We start from the raw sequence: 21,562 nt of genomic DNA on the forward strand, positions 1-21,562 counted from the left end.
AATTAGAAAACCACTACATCTAATTTGAAGAGGTATATTTTGAAATTCAGGATTCATGATTCTTCTTTGGGCATAAGGTCAGTTACTTGTTTGATTTATTTACTCCACAATGTGCACACATTAAAATCAGGTATGTGTGTGTGTGTTTGAATTTGGGAGGGTATTAAATACCCCCTCTTTTATACATTATATAAACCCTATCAATAATTCTTATAAACATTAATATTATTACAAATCAAGGCTCTGAAATTAAGTAACAGTAGATAGTATACTGAAGTTGAGAAGTCATGTCTGTGATCATGGAAGTTTTTTAAATAAAACAGTCTTATTTTAATGTTCCATTGGTGCAATCATTTTGAGTTTAAACAAGAGTATAGTTTGCTAGGTCCAAAGTTAAATTTCTTTAACTTTTGAATTTCTTTCTCACAAATAAATGGCTCTTTGATTTTATTTTAAAGAAGTAACTACTAAAATTTTATTATGCATTTTTAAATCTAACCAAAATCTAATAAATGAATTTTAGAAATAACAAGACTGGGTAGATTTTTCCACAGTTAATTTGAGTAGCGTATGTTCTCATCAGAACAGTGTGCAATAAGTTAGACCAGGAAGAATTCTATGAGTAGGCAGCTCCAATTCTTTAGTTTAAGCAGAAATGCACATTTGAGAGCAAATATCTTCATCTCCTTAGTTACCATGTTTCTGGATTCTGGAAGGACTGGATCGTTTCAAGGGAAACTAATTTGTACAATGAGGGAAACAAATCTGGAGACGAAGAGAGAAAGGAGAAACAAAGTGTCAGAAAGCTGTTACATGGGGGAATTTAGCCCTTCCTGTTTCTTCCAAAATTTCAATAAGAATCTATAATAGGTGAAGAATATCACTGAAGATGGTGACCACGGCCATAAAATTAAAAGACACTTCTTCCTTGGAAGAAAAGATATGACCAATGTAGACATCATATTAAAAAGCAGAGACATTACTTTGCTGACAAAAGTCCATCTAGTCAAAGCTACGGTTTTTCCAGTAGTCATATATGGACGTGAGAGCTGGACCATAAAGAAAGCTGAGTGATGAAGAATTGATGCTTTTGAATTGTGGTGTTGGAGAAGACTCTTTGCTGGGAGCCAGCACGGGAGATCCCACCCATGACAAGGTCATGTGGAAGAGCTTGGCAGGCAAGGCAGGATCAGGACTCGAGGGACTCCCCGACTCCACCCATGACAAGGTCATGTGGAAGAGCCTGACAGGACAAGGCGGATCAGTTCTCAAGGGGTCCTCTGCCTGAGCATCTACCCCAAAACCAAAATCTGTCTGTTTACTGTCTGCTATACTACAGTCTTCTGACATTAACAAGGGCTATCCCTGACCACCTTTCTCTGAAAAAAACAACTTAGAGCTTTAGTTAATAATTCTCCGGGGCATAGTAAGAGTGTTTCAATCCAAAACCCTCTGATGATTTTCTAAGTAACCTGACAGGTTTGTTCAGGCTCCTGCAGTTACACATGTGATTGTTTATGGCCTCCCAACCGTGAAAGGCACTGGAAGCCTATAATATTCTAAAAAATATAGAGTCTTATGGGGAGTTAAGAAATTAGTAGAATAGTACTGGTGGAGGGTTTCATTGTTGAGCCAATATTTGCTGCTAAGTTTCCATTTCCCTTACCCATTATGTTTTTGAGAACATACATTAATTAGTATAGTTGGTATGTGGAAAAATAAGCTGTAGCCTTTGATTTAACCACATCATAAGTTATTTCCATTTTATAGCCCACTTCACCCTTAACCTATGGGAATGTAACCTTTTCTAGTGCTTTCTGAGAGTGGTGCCTGACTTTAGAATAATCACCTTTGGAGAAAATAAGTTTTCTGGTTGACTACAACCAACCTAGATAGCATATTCAAAAGCAGAGACATTACTCTGCAACCTATGGTCCGTCTAGTCAAGGCTATGGTTTTTCCAGTAGTCATATATGGATGTGAGAGTTGGACTGTGAAGAAGGCTGAGCACCGAAGAATTGATGCTTTTGAACTGTGGTGTTGGAGAAGACTCTTAAGAGTCCCTTGGACTGCAAGGAGATCCAACCAGTCCATTCTGAAGGAGATCAACCCTGGGATTTCTTTGGAAGGAATGATGCTAAATCTGAAACTCCAGTACTTTGGCCACCTCATGTGAAGAGTTGACTCATTGGAAAAGACTTTGATGCTGGGAGGGATTAGGGGCAGGAGGAGAAGGGGATGACAGAGGATGAGATGGCTGGATGGCATCACTGACTCGATGGACGAAAGTCTGAGTGAACTCCGGGAGTAGGTGATGGACAGGGAGGCCTGGCGTGCTGTGATACATGGGGTTGCAAAGAGTCAGACACGACTGAGTGACTGAACTGAACTGAACTGAACTGAATCATTATCAGAAAGGGTCATAAAAATGTTAGTAGGCCTTCTGGCCAGAAGATTATGTAAATCACCTGAGACCTCTGTATTTCTATGTACAGCTCAAGGTATATAAGTCCCCCTGGAAAATAAAGTTTTGGGCCTCACTCAATGATGCTTGGTCTCCCGTGTCAATTCTCTCTCTCTCTCTCCCTCTCTTTTTCAGGCTGATCCCTTGGAGCACAGAAGCTTTCTGGGTTCACTTTTTTTCCTGGACTTCTAAGACCTGACCAGGAAGGCGCTGTGCATCTTCACTCTCTTGGGAAACCGAGAGGGGGCCTGCAGCCTACGAGAACACTTCAAGTTCCTTCTCTGGAGCTTTATTGGCTCTCTGCGTAAACCAAGGAATATCGGCCTCTTTCTCTCCTTCATTTTCTTAACTGTAACATTCCTTCCTTGTCTCCCTCTAGATCTCTAATTAATCTCTTTCAGACACCAACACTGTTCCTGTGAGGATACCCTGGATCCAACCGGGGCTGGACCCTGGTAACTCTTGAGAACCCCTTGGACTGCAAGGAGATCAAACCAGTCAATCCTGAAAGAAATCAGTCTTGAATATTCGTTGGAAGGACTGATGCTGAAGCTGAAGCCCCAATAATTCGGCCATCTGATGAGAAGAACTAGCTCGTTGGAAAAGCCCCTGATGCTGGGAAAGATTGAAGATAGGAAAAGGGGATGACAGGGGATGAGATGGTTGTATGGCTCCACCGACTCCATGGACATGAGTTTGAGCAAGCTCTGGGAGTTGGTGATGGACAGGGATGCCTGGTGTGCTGCAGTCCTTAGGGTCTAAAAGAGTCAGACAAAACTGAGCAACTGAACGGACCTAATGGATGTTTTATAGGTAAGATTTCTTATAAAAACCAGTGACATGTAGAGTCCTTGATGTGGGTTAAATAGGCATAAAGGAGAAATAGCATGTATGGAGAGAGAGAAAATTCCTCCCCATAGAGCAGATTGAAAAAGTAAAGTGAAAATATTAGTCTCTCAGTTATGTCCAACTCTTTGAGATCCTTTTACTGTTTAAGCTACCAGGGATTCCCCTTGGTGGAAAATAATTCACAGTACACTTGATAGGAAATTGTCACCTTGATAGCATTGGCTACAAGGCCATTTGTAACCTAGACCATATTTAACTTACTATTTTCATTTAGTTGGTTTACTTTTCATATTAAGCACTAGACATTAAAGCCTGTCTTTATGTGAATGTGCCTTATTATTTTATGTATACGTGGCTTTATACAAGAAGCTCCCTCTTATGAAACCCTATAGATATAGTCCCCTTTACCATCTCTTCCCCAGAATAACATCTAATTATCCTTCTAATTTCAACTTTTCCTGAATGCCAAGTCATTGACTCAACTTCATTTTGAGAGAGTCCTGTCACACCCTGTAGTTAATGTCTACCATCCAGGTTTTAACTTATATTCTTATCATCTGTCTGTGAAATGAAGTATCTTCTGCCACATAGGTGGGCAAACAATGTCACAGCCATCAGTGATTTCTGACCTCCTAATGTGAATGAGTGGAGAAAGCAATGGCACCCCACTCCAGTACTCTTGCCTAGAAAATCCCATGGATGGAGGAGCCTGGTAGGCTGCAGTCCATGGGGTCGATAAGAGTCAGACATGACTGAGAGACTTCACTTTCACTTTCATGCATTGGAGAAGGAAATGGCAACCCACTCCAGTGTTTTTGCCTGGAGAATCCCAGGGACAGTGGAGCCTGATGTGCTGCTGTCTATGGGGTCGCACAGAGTCGGACATGACTGAAGCAACCTAGCAGCAGAAGCAATGTGAATGAGGGCTTGCAAAAGGGAACCCAATGCAGGTGATCCAGCAGATGCCACTACAGTCCATGGTGATGCTGAGGAGCTCATAGGTGGGACTGGGGGATGCAAGAAGCAACCATCCACCACACCTGCCACCCCTTATGGTGACAGAAAACAGGATTTGGCTCCAGATAACTGAGGTGTATATGAAAGGGATAAATTTAGTGAATGCAGAAGCTTGCATTTTCCCATACAAAGTAGAGTGCTAAATTCCTTAGTTTGATATCTGGTTTTCTTTACTGTTTAACAATAATCTTTGATGCTCAAACTGCCTGCCCCCTTTGTTATACTAGTATATAGCTTGACTTCCTCTCCTGCCTCCTTGGATAAGTTTTCTCAGGGCTACTGAGATGCTGCTTCTCAGATTGAGATTCCTTAATCTTGCCACCAAAATACAGTATCTCTCTTTCAGGTTGTGACGATTTTTTTCTTCTTTAGTTGATATGCCTATTGATCTGTTACCTGATTTGCAAGTAAAAACTCAAAATCAGGATTCTATATTATTGCTAATGCAACCATCAATTGATATAGTAGGAACTAAAAAAAAAAGTCTTGAATGAAAGAAAGAGTAACAGTTTTAAAAGATGAATATTTTTCCCCTTGAGAACTTCTTTGAATGCGATTATTTATACATCAGAAAAAAATATATGGCATGCTAGTGAATAAACCTGTCAAAAATGAAAGCAATACCCTTTATGGTGCAATTCTTCATTTTGTTAAAATGTTACACTATATAATTTCCTTATAATTGTCAACATTATGCCCTACTTCTTTTATGCAGTTGAGGAAATAATTCATAAGACTGTTGAAATATTAAGCTGGGGCATTCACAAGGACAGTGAATCCAAATCATTATGGTTTCTTCTGGCAACACTTCAGAAATAAATATGTAGAGAAATTCCAGAATGAAGAGATCTTTATTGGTTGCTGAATGCCTTGAGGGGTGCATACAAAATATAATTTCAGCGGTTTGAACTGACTTTGATATGACTGAAAGTTTTTCTCTAAGTGCTCTATGAAAATGTGCTTAACATACCTAAGTTGTTTATGCTTATACTATAGGAAACCTGGTTATATATCCAACAATGCCCCCAATGGGCTTGGTACGTAGGCCCCACCTTAGCATACAGTTGGATGTCAGACATTCCTTACAACCCAATAGCCATTTTATTCATCAGCTCCTTCCGGGTTGCAAGTACAAACTGCCTTAGGACCCAGTCCCCTCTAAATGGTTTATTTAGAGCTGGTTTTACATCTGCTACTAAAAACCACCAGGACCAATCTCTTCAGACTCACCAGACTACACAGTCTCTCCATCCACTAGACAGTTCTCTCTGGGTGTCTAGGAGAACACTGGTTTCAAGACAAATTGTCACACACTGAAACCTGTGAAAATTAATCCAATGTCCCCTCTGAAATTGAACGTGTGTCAAAAGCCAATTTTTCTAATAACATCAACCACTTTGTAGAATCATCCCTTTGACTCTTTTGCTCTTTCTAAAATTAGGTTTTCTTCTCCATTCCCACTCTTTTTTGCAATCCAGCATCCCTGTGACTCACTGAATAATCTAATTTTATATTATTTCCCATAATCTCTAGTCTTGGATAAGGGTGGATGTCTTTTTTTGGTCTGCATTATCATTTCCAGATATTTCTTTAATGTACAATGTTGGGAGGAGGAAGGTGTTGGACTTATGTTCCAGGCGTTCATTATGATTGATGCCTCTAATTCATAGCACCTGGCTTATGATCACTCTCCCCAGTATTAGTAGTTGTCACCACTTGTGGGAATTTAAAAATCCACATAGAGGATCTAACTATACCTCAGTTTATTGATCTCTTAAGTTCACTTCCAATAATGAATGTCCTCTCCTCCACTTCAATGATCCTCTACTAGATGATTCTATGTAAAATCATTAATATCATGCATCATTAAAACATTATGACCCTCTTTTCTCTCTTTTCCAATTGCCTTTATCAGGAAATACACAAAATGGATTGGATGAAATATCTGCAGATTGAATAAAATATCAGTGGCAACATTTCCATGAAGTTTAGTTAATGACATTTTACAAATTAATATATCCATTTTTAAATTTATTCTACTTTAAATGTGTTTTGAAGTTTTGTCTTTGCAAGGAAATCTAAATGCACATATATATTTTTCACAACATATTATTATAATGGACTTACTGCTAATGTATTTAGTGTAAGATGCTCCTATTCATCTAAAACATAATTAATAAAAATATTTTTCATAATTTACTTTCTTCCCATGGGTGTGTATCATCAAAAAGGTGAAATCAAGAGTTTCATGAGTGTTGTCAAGGCTGACATTTCTAGCTCTCATGGACCAGCAGTGATTAGATTTACCTTTGTAAAACCAAAGTAAACAGTGAAATATTCAAAACGTTGGCATTTCAGATGCCAGCCAGCAGTCAACATAGGAAATCAAGCCCTGAGAGAATGGAAGCTTATAGACAGAGGTACCTGGTGGGCTATAGTCTAAGAGGTCACAAAGAGCTAGAGAATTAGGTTTTTTGTTTTGTTTTCTTAACATTGAGTTTTTTGTCTACTTTGCAAATTAATCCTGTGTTTTTTACATTGTTTGCAAATATTTATCCCATTCCATGAGCTGTCTTTTTATTTTGTTAAGAGTTTATGGAGGAGGAGATCCAAGTGAAGCTCAGATTGGTTTAATGAGCTGAGGAGACAGAGCTGAGATGGCTGGAGTTCACAAAACAGAATATCAGAAAGGAGAGAGCTCTGCAAAGGGAGAACCCCAGAGATCTGGGGAAGCTTCTTATGTAGGCAACTGATCTCACCTGCAGGGGATGAGAGCTGGAGAAAGAAGGGTCTGAGAGGACTAAAGGGAACAGCACTAAGAGCTTAGCCAAGAACAGTACCTGTAACCACTACCCACTAGCATCACCAACTCAGTGGAGATGAATCTGAGCAAACTTGGGAGACAGTGAAGGACAGAGGAGCCTGACATTTTGCCATCCATGGATTCACAAAGAGTTGAACACAGCTGAGTAACTGAACAACAACAACCACTGCCCACACTAGAAGCACTGGATTCACAGTATAATACGGAAAATATTCAAGAAGGTCTTGCTTCAGCTGTAGGTAAAAATTAGCTCTGGTCTGAACACTTCTCTTAGTTAGTTCAGTTGCTCAGTCATGTCCAACTCTTTGGGATCCCATGGACTGCAGCACACCAAGCTTCCCTGCTCATTGTCACCTCCTGGAGCTTGTTCAAACTCATGTCCATCCAAGTCAGTGATGCCAAGCCAGTGATCTCATCCTCTGTCTGGTACTGCCTAAAAACATAAACTCAAGATGAAAAAGGAACAATTTTCTAGTAACAGAACTGTAAAAAGAAATATGCCAAAGATTTATAGGAATCACCAGCTTGTCCAAATGGCCTCAGAGATCAGTTAGATCTTTACCACTGTACTATTGGTTGAAGCAGTAGTAAACTTAAAGGGAATAAAATCAAAGAATTTGGGAGTCATGATTTTTAACTTCTTCAGTTATATCTCAAGTTCATGTTACTGCATGAATACTGCCCCTTGATTTACTCAACAAATTATAGAAATGAATTGATGAATTCATGATTCAGAGAAAAAGGGCTACTGAGGTAGGCAGAAGCAAAGGAGGATTAAGGATTTCAGTAAACATCAAAAAAATTTACGTATAATATATGGGCTTCCTTGGTGGCTTAGATGTAAAGAATCTGCCTTTAATGCAGGAGACCCGTGTTTGATCCCTGGGTGGGGAAGATCCCCTAGAGAAGGGTATAGCTACCCACTCCATTATGCTTGCCTGAAAAAAATCCCATGGACAGAGGAGCTTGGTGGGCTATAGTCCACAGGACTGCAGAGTTGGACAGGACTGAGCAACTAACATATATCAGTCAGTTCAGTCGCCAAGTCGTGTCCAACTCTTTGAGACCCCATAAATTGCAGCACGCCAGGACTCTCTGTCCATCACCAACTCCTGGAGTTCACTCAAACTCACATCCATCGAGTCGGTGATGCCATCCAGCCATCTCATCCTCTGTCGTCCCCTTCTCCTCCTGCCCCCAATCCCTCCCAGCATCAGAGTCTTTTCCAATGAGTCAACTCTTCACATGAGGTGGCCACAGTACTGGAGTTTCAGCTTTAGCATCATTCCTTCCAAAGAAGGACCAACTGTCAGCTAGAATGATGACAATTTTTGTGGTCAATGTAGAAAATCACAGAAAAAAGCATTTCACCTTGACTCACTGTTGTATACCAATCACCATAGTATATTAATTTGATCTGATAGAAATACTGTAATAGGAACAGAACAGAAACTACAACCGCAGCTGCTAATTAGTTTTCAGCATTTCATCAAATTTTCTTATATTGTGCCATAGGCAAAACTGGGGAATTAAATATGGAAGCAATGGGAATAGCATAGCTTATAAAATTAGTGAAAGCTTGGATCACATTGATATGTTTGAGATGTGGATATTATTATCACCATTGCTTCCATATTTAATTCCCCAGTTTTGCCTATGCACAATATAAGAAAATTTGATGAAATGCTGAAAACTAATTAGCAGCTGCGGTTGTAGCTTCTGTTCTGTTCCTATTACAGTATTTCTATCAGATCAAATTAATATACTGTGGTGATTGGTATACAGCAGTGAATCAAGATAAAATGCTTTTTTCTGTGATTTTCTACATTGACCACAAAAGTTGTCATTATTCCAGCTGACAGTTAATCCTAAATGATTCAAGTAAATCAACATGAAATAAATGCTCATACCACAGTCATCTATAGCAAGGAATGTCTAAGAATTGAAAAGACAATTTATATGCTTTGATCATTCTGTCATTATTTTCATGCATGACCTAGTTCTAAATATTTTATACATTTACAGTATACAGATAATTAAACTGTATGGAGAAGTATACCTTTTGGTTTGAGTGAATGCATTTGCAAATTAATGTAACTGTGGTAAATTTCATGGTCTTAAAATCTGAAGGCCACGAAAATATCATTTTTAAGAATATTAATGCATCATAGTAAAACCAAATTAATTGCTAAGAGTTTTCTCTTTTAGATCAAGAGAGATATAATTTGGATATATAGACATATGTGTTCAAGCTCTGTCACTCAGTCGTGTCTAACTCTTTGTGACCCCATGGACTATAGCCCACCAGGCTCCTCTGTCCATAGGGTTTCCCAGGTAAAAATACTGGAGTGGGTTGCCATTTCCTACTCCATAGGATCGTCATGAATCAGGGATCAAACTGTGTCTTCTGTGGTTCCTGCATTGACAGGCAGATTCTTTACCACTGAGCCACCTGACATGTACTTGCTTAGGGCTTCCCAGGTGGCTCTGGTGGTAAGGAACCTACTTGCCAATGCAGGAGACATGAGAGACTCGGGTTCCACCCATGGGTAGGGAATATCCCCTAGAGAAAGAAATGGTAACCCACTCCAGTACTCTTGCCAAGAGAATCTCATGGATGGAGGAACTTGACTGGCTATAGTCCACTGGATAGCAAAGAGTCAGACACTACTGAAGTAACTTATTAAAAACAGACATGCACATAGGGGGTTATAAATTTAAGATAATAAAATGGCAAAAATGCCATGAAATGTGGTAAATGGAATATTTCCTGCCATATCAATAAGCAAGGATGTCACAGTCATCAGCAATTCCGGCCCTCCAGGACCCTCAAGATGGAGAAGAATCTCTGTGATCAGCAGCCATCAGGCTTCAGTCACTCCCTATCCAGGAGCCCCAAGGAAGCTCAGGCTGTGCAAACAGGATACTGGCCCAGATACCTGAGATGATATGAAAGGAATTATTTCAGGGAGCCTAGACTCTTGCATCTCCCCATACAAAGAAAGGGCTTCCCTTTCTTTGGTAAAGAATGGTACAGATGGTAAAGAATCTGTCTACAATGCAGGAGACCAGGGTTCGATCTCTGAATTGGGAAGATCCCGTGGAGGAGGGTATGGCAATGCACTCTAGTCTTCTTACCTGGAGAATCCTCAGGGACAGGGAGGCCTGGTGGGCTGCATTCATGGGGTCACAGAGAGTCCCAAGACATGCAGGACACGACTGAGCGACTGAGTGACTAACCATTAACATGAGCATACATAGAAAAGCACTGAATTCCTTAACTTGAGATATCTGGTGTTCTTTAATTCACAAAAATACTTTTGATGTTTCAGACTACCGGCCCTTTGTTTCAAACTTCTATATAATCTGACTCCTACCCACCCCTCACCCTGCCTCCTTAGAGCAGTTCTCTCAGGGCTACTTGAAATGCTGCCTCCAGGCTTACGTCTGAAAATTTCCACTGAAAAAAAACATAACTCTTAACTTTTAGGTTGTGATTATTTTTTAAAGTCAACAAATGGTAGTGTTATTTTTTTAATTTAAATTTCCATTTAGAGTACACAACCTTCCATTAAAAATCTTATATATTTTCTTTAAGAAAAGCAAGATAATTTATAACCTTGAGATAACATGATCTTAACAATGTGGGGTAAACATGCTGTCACTTTAGTTGTTTCTGACTCTTTGTGATTCTATGGACTGTAGCCTGCCAGGCTTCTTTTTCCATGGGGACTCTCCAGGCAAGAATAGTGGAGTGGGTTGCCCTGCTCTCCTCCAGGGGATCTTCCCAACCCAGGGATTGAACCCAGCTCTTTTATGCCTCCTGCATAGGCAGATGACTCTTTATCACTAGTTTCAAATATTTATTAATAACATTTGCATTAATCTAAAAAATTTTAAAATTATTTTACATCATTTATATTCATCTTAATATTGATTTTCATCTTTCTAATATGGCAACTTAAGGTCCATTTGTAACTACACCATTGTTCTTTGATAAAAGGTTAGTCAAATTTTCTGTGAATCTGACTGATTCACGTTGTCCAGACAATGAATTAAAAATGTGTCAAGATCGAAAGGAAGACAGAAAACTTATGCAAACATCTAAAGAATGCAGTGTTGAAACTCATGACATAATTTTATAAGCAGGTTATGTTTTCATCTGTCTTTCTAGATGAGCTTATGGTCAACAAATTATTGCTAATAATCATACTCTTCAAAGAGTAAGGCATTCCAATAATGCTTGTATACAGAACATATTATATTTCATTAACTCTAAAATGAAGCCAATTTTAGGATTTCCTGTATATTACAGAAGGAAACATTTCTCCACTTGAATGATGTAATAATGCTTTTTCACTACTCATGTATTTTCCTTATTTTGTACACAATGGATGTGGTTCTTTTATTTGGGTTATTCAGGGTTTTCTGCAAAAATAAAAGAAAATATATATAAATTAAGTGTTTCTAAAAGACATGCACAAAGTCCATCTCTTTCAAATAACTTTCTGACTAATTTGTTGTTCAGTCACTAAGTCATGTGTGATTCTTTGTGACCCCATGGAGTGCAGCACGCCAGGCCCCTTTGTCCTTCACTATTTCCTGGAGTGTGCTCAAACTCATGTCTGTTGAGTCGATGGTGCTTGCTGATTACAGCACTTTGCTATAGATACAATTTTCTGTGTCATCAAGAGCATTGGTGATGCCACACTTATTGAAAGGTGAAACTTCTCTCTTAATGATTTTTTTCCCAAGCAACAGTGGAGTAGCTAGAAGATCACTGTTCAGTTTCAGATTGTCAAGCAAGTTAACATCAGATTTTCCCAACAATAATTTTCAGGAATGTTGCAGAACAGAGAGCAGAGTAACACAAGAGAAGGTCATGTTAACAGAAGAAAGCTGAAAGATCCAGAGACTTGCAGCTTAAAATTCCTGCTAGTAAACTTGCACCTGAAGGAGTGTGGATTTAGTGTCATTTTAGTGCTGCTAAAGTCATAATTTACACTTTATGTTTTAAAAATCTTAACAACTAGTTTTTAAGCCTTGGAAACAGTCTCGAATCAATAATCACTATACAGTAACCTCAGAAACATGCTCTTTTGTCTCTAGCTGCGTGCATGATTTCAATTAATATTTCAAGAAATTTGATTAAAGATAAATATTCCCTTACTTCTCCTTAACACTAGAGTCAAGTTGTGGAGCTTCTGCTAGTATCTTTGTCTTATTTGGCACTGTTTTCACTGCCTGATTAGGCCTGCAATTCATGTCTTTCTTTTGTGTTGTTAAATCTGTTTTTATTTATTTATTTAAAAAATTTTTATTTTTACTTTATTTTACTTTACAATACTGTATTGGTTTTATTTAGATGTAGTCACATCTATTTTGGGTTGTTCTTTTATTTCCATTTCTCAAGGTATTAATCTCTATGCTTTCTATATCCTGCCACTCATAATAGGTTTTAAAAATTTTGACAATACTCTTTCAAAATTATCTAGAGGTTTCTCTAGTAGAGTTAAAATGAATTTTAAACCAGAGTCATGTTACCAAAACTAGAAATGACTCCTTGCTTTTTAACCCATTAGTAAAGCCTTTAGAAGTATAATTGTTACTGTCTCTCACATAGTTCTGAACTAAATTATTTAGATGTAAAACATCAAGTTTTAGTTGGAATCTTATCATTTAAAGTATTTCTCTGTGGCCCTACTGGTCCTCATGGAAGAGTAATCTTTGGAGTTATACATATGTCCACCCTGTTTGTTTCTCTTTGTGTCTCCAATTATGATTTAAAATGGGTACGAGAATTCCAAACCCCATCCTTGCCTTTCAGGTTGTAATGAAAGCATAATTTTCTTTGTAGGATGATAGAACATATCTCATATAATGCTTTGTCTTGATTTATGTATTTTAAATATTTAGCTACATGGAACATGAGCCTTCATTTTTATGCTTGAGATGGTTAGAGACTAGTTTTATTTCAGGATTCAATAAATACAAGTATGCAGAAATACTCATAAATTTTCCTTCAGGTTGATTTGATGCAAATAAAATGAGTTATGTATTTCTGGGTTTATCAGTTATTTGAACAATATTTTCTCCAATGTTCACTTCCTACTGATTGTGTAGCTGTTCATACTTTTTTTTTTTTTTTTGGTTGAGAAATAATTTGTAATAAAACTGGATCAATTTAGCATGAGAAGTTTTTAAAACTTTTCCCCTTCAACTCATCCTTTCTTTCTTTCTTTCTTTCTTTTTTTTTTTGTAGTAAAATGTAGCATGTGTAAAAATGCAATTAACACTAATTATTTATTCAGATTGTCACAATTTTCACCTCCTGAAATTAATGAGAATTTTGGGCAACTTCCTGCCAGGTTTCTCCCAGGAGTGGAGGTGTTAATAACATCTGTAATATCTCATGCTGAGGCAGGTAAATAACGAAGTTTCAAGCTCAGACACCCTATTGTCTCATATGCCACAATTTCTAAATAAAGCACCTGGTAAATTTTTAGTACATTTGAATTTGGGAAGATTATTAAAGGAAATTATGCACTGATTATTTCTAGCATTTTCTTTTATCTAACAAACTGAAATGCAATCTGTGGGTGTAATAACATGCCACCTATAATTTTGTTACTTTCTTTTTTTAATTTTTATTTTTTTAGATTCTCTTTTTAAAATTTATTTTTAATTAATTAGTTTATTTATTTTACTTTACAATATTGTACTGATTTTGCCATACATTGACTTGAATAGGCCATGAGTGTACATGTGTTCCCCATCCTGAACCCCCCTCCCACCTCCCTCCCCATCCCATCCCTCTGGGTCATCCCAGTGCACCAGCCCCAAACACCTTGTATCATGCAGCAAACCTGGACTGGTGATTCATTTCACATATGATATTTTACATGTTTCAATGCCATTCTCCCATATCATCCCACCCTCGCCCTCTCCCATAGAACAGAGTCCAAAAGACTGTTCAATACATCTGTGTCTCTTTTGCTGTCTTGCATACAGGGTTATCATTACCTTCTTTCTAAATCGCATATATATGCCTTAGTATACTGTACTGGTGTTTTTCTTTCTGGCTTACTTCACTCTGTATAATAGGCTCCAGTTTTATCCACCTCATTAGAACAGATTCAAATGTATTCTTTTTAATGGCTGAGTAATATTCAATAAACAGTGCTGCGATGAACATTAGGGTACACGTGTCTCTTTCTATTCTGGTTTCCTCAGTGTACACCCAGCAGTGGGATTGCTGGGTCATAAGGCAGTTCTGTTTCCACTTTTTTAAGGAATCTCCACACTGTTCTCCATAGTGGCTGTTCTAGTTTGCATTCCCACCAACAGTGTAAGAGGGTTCCCTTTTCTCCACCCCCTCTCCAGCGTTTATTGCTTATAGACTTTTGGATAGCAGCCATTCTGACTGGCATGAAATTGTACCTCTTTGTGGTTTTTTGCCGGGAGCCACCACAGGAGATCCCACCCGTGACAAGGTCATGTAGAAGAGAACTGTTAAGCAAGGCTTCAGAACTCAACGGGCTCCCTAGGCTTTCTCGAGCATCTACCCCCAAACCAGAATCTGTCTGTTTTACTATTTCATGATTTTCACCAACTCCTCTGACATTAACAGGGGTCTATTCCTGACCACCTTTCTCTGGAGAAAATTAACTTAGGGCTATAGCTAATAAGTCTTCTGGACATGAGAAGAATATTTCCAATCAAAACCCCTCTGTTAGCATTTTAGCTTGCTTGGCAGATATATCCAGACTCTTACAGCTACACATGTGATTATTTATATCCTCCCAACTGTGAGAGACATGAAAAGCTTAAAACATAGAGCCTTTCAAAGAGTTAAAAGTTATTAGAGTAGTGTTAATGTAGGATTTCATTATTTGGCCAATGCTTGTTGCTAAGTTCCCGTATCTCTTATCCACTGTGCACCTGGGAGTGCATTAGTTAATATATTTGGAAAGTAAGAAAAACAAGTGTAGCCTTGAAATTAACCATATCAGACTTTTGAGCTAATTGGTTCTTTCTTGTAACTCACTGCACCTTTGCTTCATGAGAAATGTAACTTGTTTAATACTTTCTGAGGCTGACATAGATTAGAAATATAAGAAAAAACATTTTAAGGGAAAATACGTTTTTTGGTTGAACAGCCTTTATCAAAAGAGGGTCATAAAATGTTCACAGGCCTCTAAGGCCAAAATATAATGTACACAATATTGTTTATGGGAAAGGTTTGCAGAAAAATCCTGGTTTCGATAAAGACAAAACAGATGTAATGTTTGGGCTGACTCTGTATGACTTTGCATCTTTCATTTCCCTCTATGTACAAGTAAAGGTATAAAAGACCCTTTTGAAAATAAAAACAAGGGGCCTCGCTTGAAGAAGCTTGGTCACTCCATGTTTTTCTTTTTTCTCTTTTTTTCTCTCTTACTTTCTTTTTTCAGGCTGATCTCTTGAAGCATAGCAGCTCCCTGCGTTCACTTATCTGCCCAGGTTTCTAAGACCTGAACGGGAAGACGTTCTGCGTCTTCACTCCCTTGGGGGACCGGGAAGGCACCTGTGGCCTCCGTGAACAGGGCAAACTTCTTGTCTCGAAGTTTTATTGGCTTTCTATGTAAACCAAGGAATATCAGCCTCTGTCTCTCCTCTATTTTCTTATCTACAATATTCTTTCCTTATCTCTCTCTAAATCAATTGCTGATGCCATTTTTCCTTCAGGTTCCCCTGGATCCTGCAGGGGCTGGACCCCGGCAGTTTTGATTTGCATTTCTCTGATAATGAGTGATGTTGAGCATCTTTTCATGTGTTTGTTAGCCATCTGTATGTCTTCTTTGGAGAAATGTCACACAATGTCTCACAAAGAGTCAGACACAACTTAGCGACTGAACTGTTCTTTGGCCTCTTTTGTGATTGGGTTGTTTATTTTTCTGGAATCGAGCTGCAAGAGTTGTATATTTTTGAGATTAATTCTTTGTCCATTGCTTTGTTTGCTATTACTTTCTCCCATTCTGAATGCTGTTTTTCACCTTGCTTATAGTTTCCTTTGTTGTGCAGAAGCTTTTACTTTTAATTAGGTCCCATTTACTTATTTTTGCTTTTGTTTCCAATATTCTGGGAGGTGGGTCATAGACGATCCTGCTGTAGTTTATGTCAGAGAATCTTTTGCCTATGTTTTCCTCTAGGAGTTTAATAGTTTCTGGCCTCATGTTTAAATCTTTAATTCATTTTGAGTTAAGTGTCTCTATTCAAAAATGCATTTAAAATAACAAGCTGGGAGAGGGAGAGGGTGGGATGACTTGGGAGAATGGCATTGAAACATGTATACTATCATGTAAGAAACATATTGCCAGTCTAGGTTCGATACAGGATACAGGATGCTTGGGGCTGGTGCACTGGGATGACCCAGAGAGATGATCTGGGGAGAGAGGTGGGGACAGGAGGCGGGATCAGGATTGGGAACTCATGTACACCCGTAGTGGATTCATGTCAATGTATGGCAAAATGAATACAATATTGTAAAGTAAAATAAAAAAATAAATAAATAAAAATGGAAAAAAAAAGAATGAATGAATAAAACACACACACACACACACAAAATAAAATAAAATAAAATAAAATAAAATGACAAGCCATTCAGTCCTAAAGGAAATCAACCCTGAATATTCATTGGAAGGACTGATATTGAAGCTTCAACACTTGCGCCACCTGATGCAAAGAACTGACTCATTGGAAAAGACCCTGATGCTGGGAAAGATTGAAGGCAGGAGGAGACAGATGACAAGAAGTTTGGATGGCATCACTGATTCAAAGGACATGAGTTTGAGCAAACTCTGTGAGATGGTGAAGGACAGGGAATTCTGGCATGCTGCAGTTCATGGGGTCACAGAGTCAGACACAACTTAGCAACTGAACTGTTGCAGGAAGGGTAACCGTTTCCAGGGCCCAAAACTGGGCTCTTGTCCAACACTCGGAAATGAATTGTCTGAGGAGACACATGTGCTGACAAAGCACAAGATTTTATTAGGAAGGGGCACCTGGTAGAGAACAGTAAGGTAAGAGAACCCAGGAGAACAGCTCTGCCACATAGCTCACAGTGAAGGGTTTTATGGTGATGGGATTAGTTTCCGGGTTGCCTTTGGCCAACCATTCTGATCCAGAGTCCTTTTGGTGGTGCACGCCTTGTTCAGCCAAGATGGATGTCAGAGAGAAGGATTCTGAGAGGTGGTTCAGACATGTGTTGCCTTTTGGCCTCTCCTGAACTCTTTTGGTGGTGGCTTATTACTTTTGTGTTCCTTACCAGGACCTTCTGTCATAAAACAACTCATGCAAATTGTTACTATGGTGCCTGGCCAGGGTGGGCAGTTTCAGTCAGTGTGCTTCCCCTAACAGGACAACAGAAGTTTACTATTGAGTATTATTTTAGATATAACATTTTTGAAGAATTTAAGAATTTAAAGCTTTACTTCAATACTTTGGTCAATTTAAATAAGTCTACAGCTTATCATTTCAATAAATAATTGAAAATTTTAGTTGAATTGATTAGCATTGAAGAGGATTAATCCAATTAGAACGATAAATTTACTCAAGAAATTTCTTAAATTTGAATTAGCACTATTTATAAGGCAAACTCAAAATTTGCCTTATGCATTTTCTTAAGCCACAGGAAATAAAATAACACAGTCAATTTGTAACATAAATAAAAATTCTAAGGAAGAAGTTTTTATCAGTTCAGTTCCGTTCAGTGGCTCCATCGTGTCTGACCCTTTGCAACCCCATGAATTGTAGCACACCAAGCAGGAAAGTTATGACCAACCCAGACAGCATATTGGAAAGCAGGGACATGGCTGTGCCAACAAAGGTCCGTCTAGTCAAGGCTATGGTTTTTCCAGTGGTCATGTAGGGATGTGAGAGTTGGACTGTGAAGAAAGCTGAGTGCCGAAGAATTGGTGCTTTTGAACTGTGGTGTTGGAGAAGACTCTTGAGAGTCCCTTGGACTGCAAGGAGATCCAGCCAGTTCATTCTGAAGGAGATCAGCCCTGGGATTTCTTTGGAAGGAATGATGCTAAAGCTGAAACTCCAGTCCTTTGGCCACCTCATGCAAAGAGTTGACTCATTGGAAAAGACTGATGCTGGGAGGGATTGAGGGCAGGAGGACAAGGGGACGACCAAGGATGAGATGGCTGGATGGCATCACTGACTCGATGGATGTGAGCCTGAGTGAACTCCGCGAGTTGGTGATCGACAGGGAGGCCTGGTGCACACGACTGAGCGACTGAAGTGAAGTGAACTGAGGCCTCCGTGTCCATCACCAACTCCCAGAGTTCAACCAAACCCACGTCCATCGAGTCAGCGATGCCATCTAGCCATCTCATCCTCTGTCATCCCTTTCTGCCCCCAATCCCTCCCAGTATCAAAATCCTTTCCAATGAGTCAACTCTTTGCATGAGGTAGCCAAAATACTGGAATTTCAGCTTTACCATCATTCCTTCCAAAGAACACCCAGGACTGATCTCCTTTAGAATGGACTGGTTGCATCTCCTTGCAGTCCATGGGACTCTCAAGAATCTTCTTATATATACATATATAATAAGAAAGTGATTGCTCTAAGCTTAAAGGTACACTGGTCTTATAACTTTTTTCAGTAGGGCCTAGGGAAGAGAAAAATAATCCTCTCTTATGTGTATCTTGTTTTGTATTACAGGGGTCCACTCCTGAATGTTGTCTCATATATTCTTGTCTTCTTAGATAAACACATGTGATTGTTTTCAAAGATGATGTTTTGAAACTGTTTAGTTTAAAGCAATGAGAGTTAGAAGATTACATTAATTTTGGAATTCTGATTTAACAGCATATATAGTTTCTAAAATTAAAATTCTGGCCATTTCTGTTAAAAATTTGTCAGTGTGCATATGATGATGTAAATATTACTTAATTAATTTTCTCCTGAAGTTTTAATTAGATTTCTTTAAAGTACACAACAGTGAGAATTTCTGAATATTTTATTAAAGTGATCAAATTTTATTTCCCAGGAACAAACTCTTACACTAAATAGCATTTGTTAATTGGAATTATTTTCATTATCATGCATAAAATTTTAAGCTATTTTTTTCTCAGTTTATGAGTCGTTTGTTTATGGAAAAAAGATCAGTAGCACAAATACATATTTTGTATGTTTACCACATTTACCATATTTTGTATATTTAGATTTGATAACTTCAGGGTGTTTTATATTGCTATATCCTCTGTATATAAAAAACAGTAAGTTAAAGTTTTGAACTCCTGACATACACAAGATAATTTTCCCTTGATCTTTAACTTTGAGATAAAATACAGATATTTTTTATCTTAATTAATATATTCTTTACTTTACCACAATGCAGAATTTAATTATCCTTCATTTTAATTAACAATACATTCAGAAAAATTAATATTTCCTGTAAATGTTGTAATTAATTTTCTTCTTCATCATAACTTTTACAGTGGGCAAGTAGTAATTTTGCATTGAATCTGAGACTTTTTTTAATATAGGAAAAGAACTTTTCACTTTTTATACCACATTATTAAAATATGGAAAGAAGCCTCTCTGTCTGTTACAGTCCTATGGGCTAACTACTCTTTTTCTTTTACAATGCAGAAGATGGGATTCATATATTAAGACTGTAATTCAAATATTAAATATTTGTCTGTGGACAAAAAATAGTATTTTTGTGTGTGTGAAATAGCTACCTTTGCAGGGTCTTGAAACAGTCTTTAGGTATTTCAGGTGCCTGCTAAAAAGTTATGGAACGTATCACTTAAGTTTGTTACTAGAGCAAAATAAACGTTTATTAAAAGGATACTAGGTAACTTTTTTATTATTAATGTCTTTAAGTTGGAGTATCATTGATTTATGATGTTGTGTTAAGTTCAGGTGTACAGCAAAGTGAATCAGTTATTCATATACATATATCCACTTCTTTTTAGATTCTTTTTTTTCATAGAGGGCATTATAGAGTACTAAGTAGAGTTCCCTGTGCTACATGGTAGGTAGTTCCTTATCAGTTCAGTCATTCAGTCGTGTCCGACTTTGTGACTGCATGGACTGCAGCACGCCAGGCCTCCCTGTCCATCACCAAACCCCAGACATTGCTCAAACTCATGTCCATCGAGCTGGTGATGCCATCCAACAGTGTCACCCTCTGTCGTCTCCTTCTCCTCCTGCCTGAAATCTTTCCCAGCATCAGGATCTTTTCTAATGAGTCAGTCCTTTGCATCAGGTGGCCAAAGTATTGGAGCTTCAGCTTCAGCATCGGTCCTTTCAATGAATATTCAGGACTGATTTCCTTTAGGATTGGCTGGTATGATATCCTTGCTGTCCAAGAAACTCTCAAGAATCTTCTCCAACACCACAATTTGAAGCATCAATTCTTTGGCTCTCAGCCTTCTCTATGATCCAACTCTCACATCTGTACATGACTACTGGAAAACACATAGCTTTGACTAGATGGACCTTTGCTGCCAAAATAATTTCAGCATTTTAATAAGCTGTCTAGTTTTGTCATTGCTTTTCTTCCAAGGAGCAAATTTTTTTTAAACTTTGTGGCTCCAGTCATCATCTTCAGTGATTTTGGAGCCCAAGAAAATGAAATCTGTCACTGTTGCCAATTTTTCCCTATCTATTTGCCATGACGTGATGAGACTGGGTGCCATGATCTTAGTTTTTTGACTGTTGAGTTTGAAGCCATCTCTTTCACTCTCTTCTTTCACCTTCATCAAGAGTCTCTTCAGTTCACTCTCACATTCTGCCATTAAAATGGTATCATCTGTATATCTGATTTTGTTGATAGTTCTCTTGACAATCTTGATTCCAGCTTGTGAGTCATCTAGTCTGGTGTTTCATATGATGTACTCTGTATATAAGTTATATAAGCAGGGTGATGATATACAGCCTTGATATACCCCTTTCCCAATTTTGAACCTGTCTGTTGTTTCATGTCCAGTTCTAATTGTTGCTTTCTGACCTGCATACAGGTTTCTCAGGAGACAAGTAAGGTGGTCTGGTATTCCCATCTCTTTAAGAATTTTCCACAGTTTATTGTGAACCACATAGTCAAAGGCTTTAGAAAAGTCAATAAAGCAGAAATTTCTGGAATTCTCTTGCTTTTTCTATCATACAGCAGATTTTGGCAATTTGATCTCTGGTTCCTCTTCCTTTTCTAAATCCCATTTGCAATCTGGAAGTTCTTGGTTTATGTATTGTGGAAGACTAGCATAAAGGATTTGAACATGACCTTGCTAGCATGTAAAATTAGTGCAATTGTGTGGTAGTTTGAATATTACTTGGCATTGCCTTTCTTTGTGATTGGAATGAAATTGACCTTTTCTAGTACTGTGGCCAGTGTTGAGTTTTACAAATTTGC

Source organism: Capra hircus, chromosome 16 (genome assembly GCF_001704415.2).
Source record: "Capra hircus breed San Clemente chromosome 16, ASM170441v1, whole genome shotgun sequence".
Taxonomy (NCBI): Eukaryota; Metazoa; Chordata; class Mammalia; order Artiodactyla; family Bovidae; genus Capra; species Capra hircus.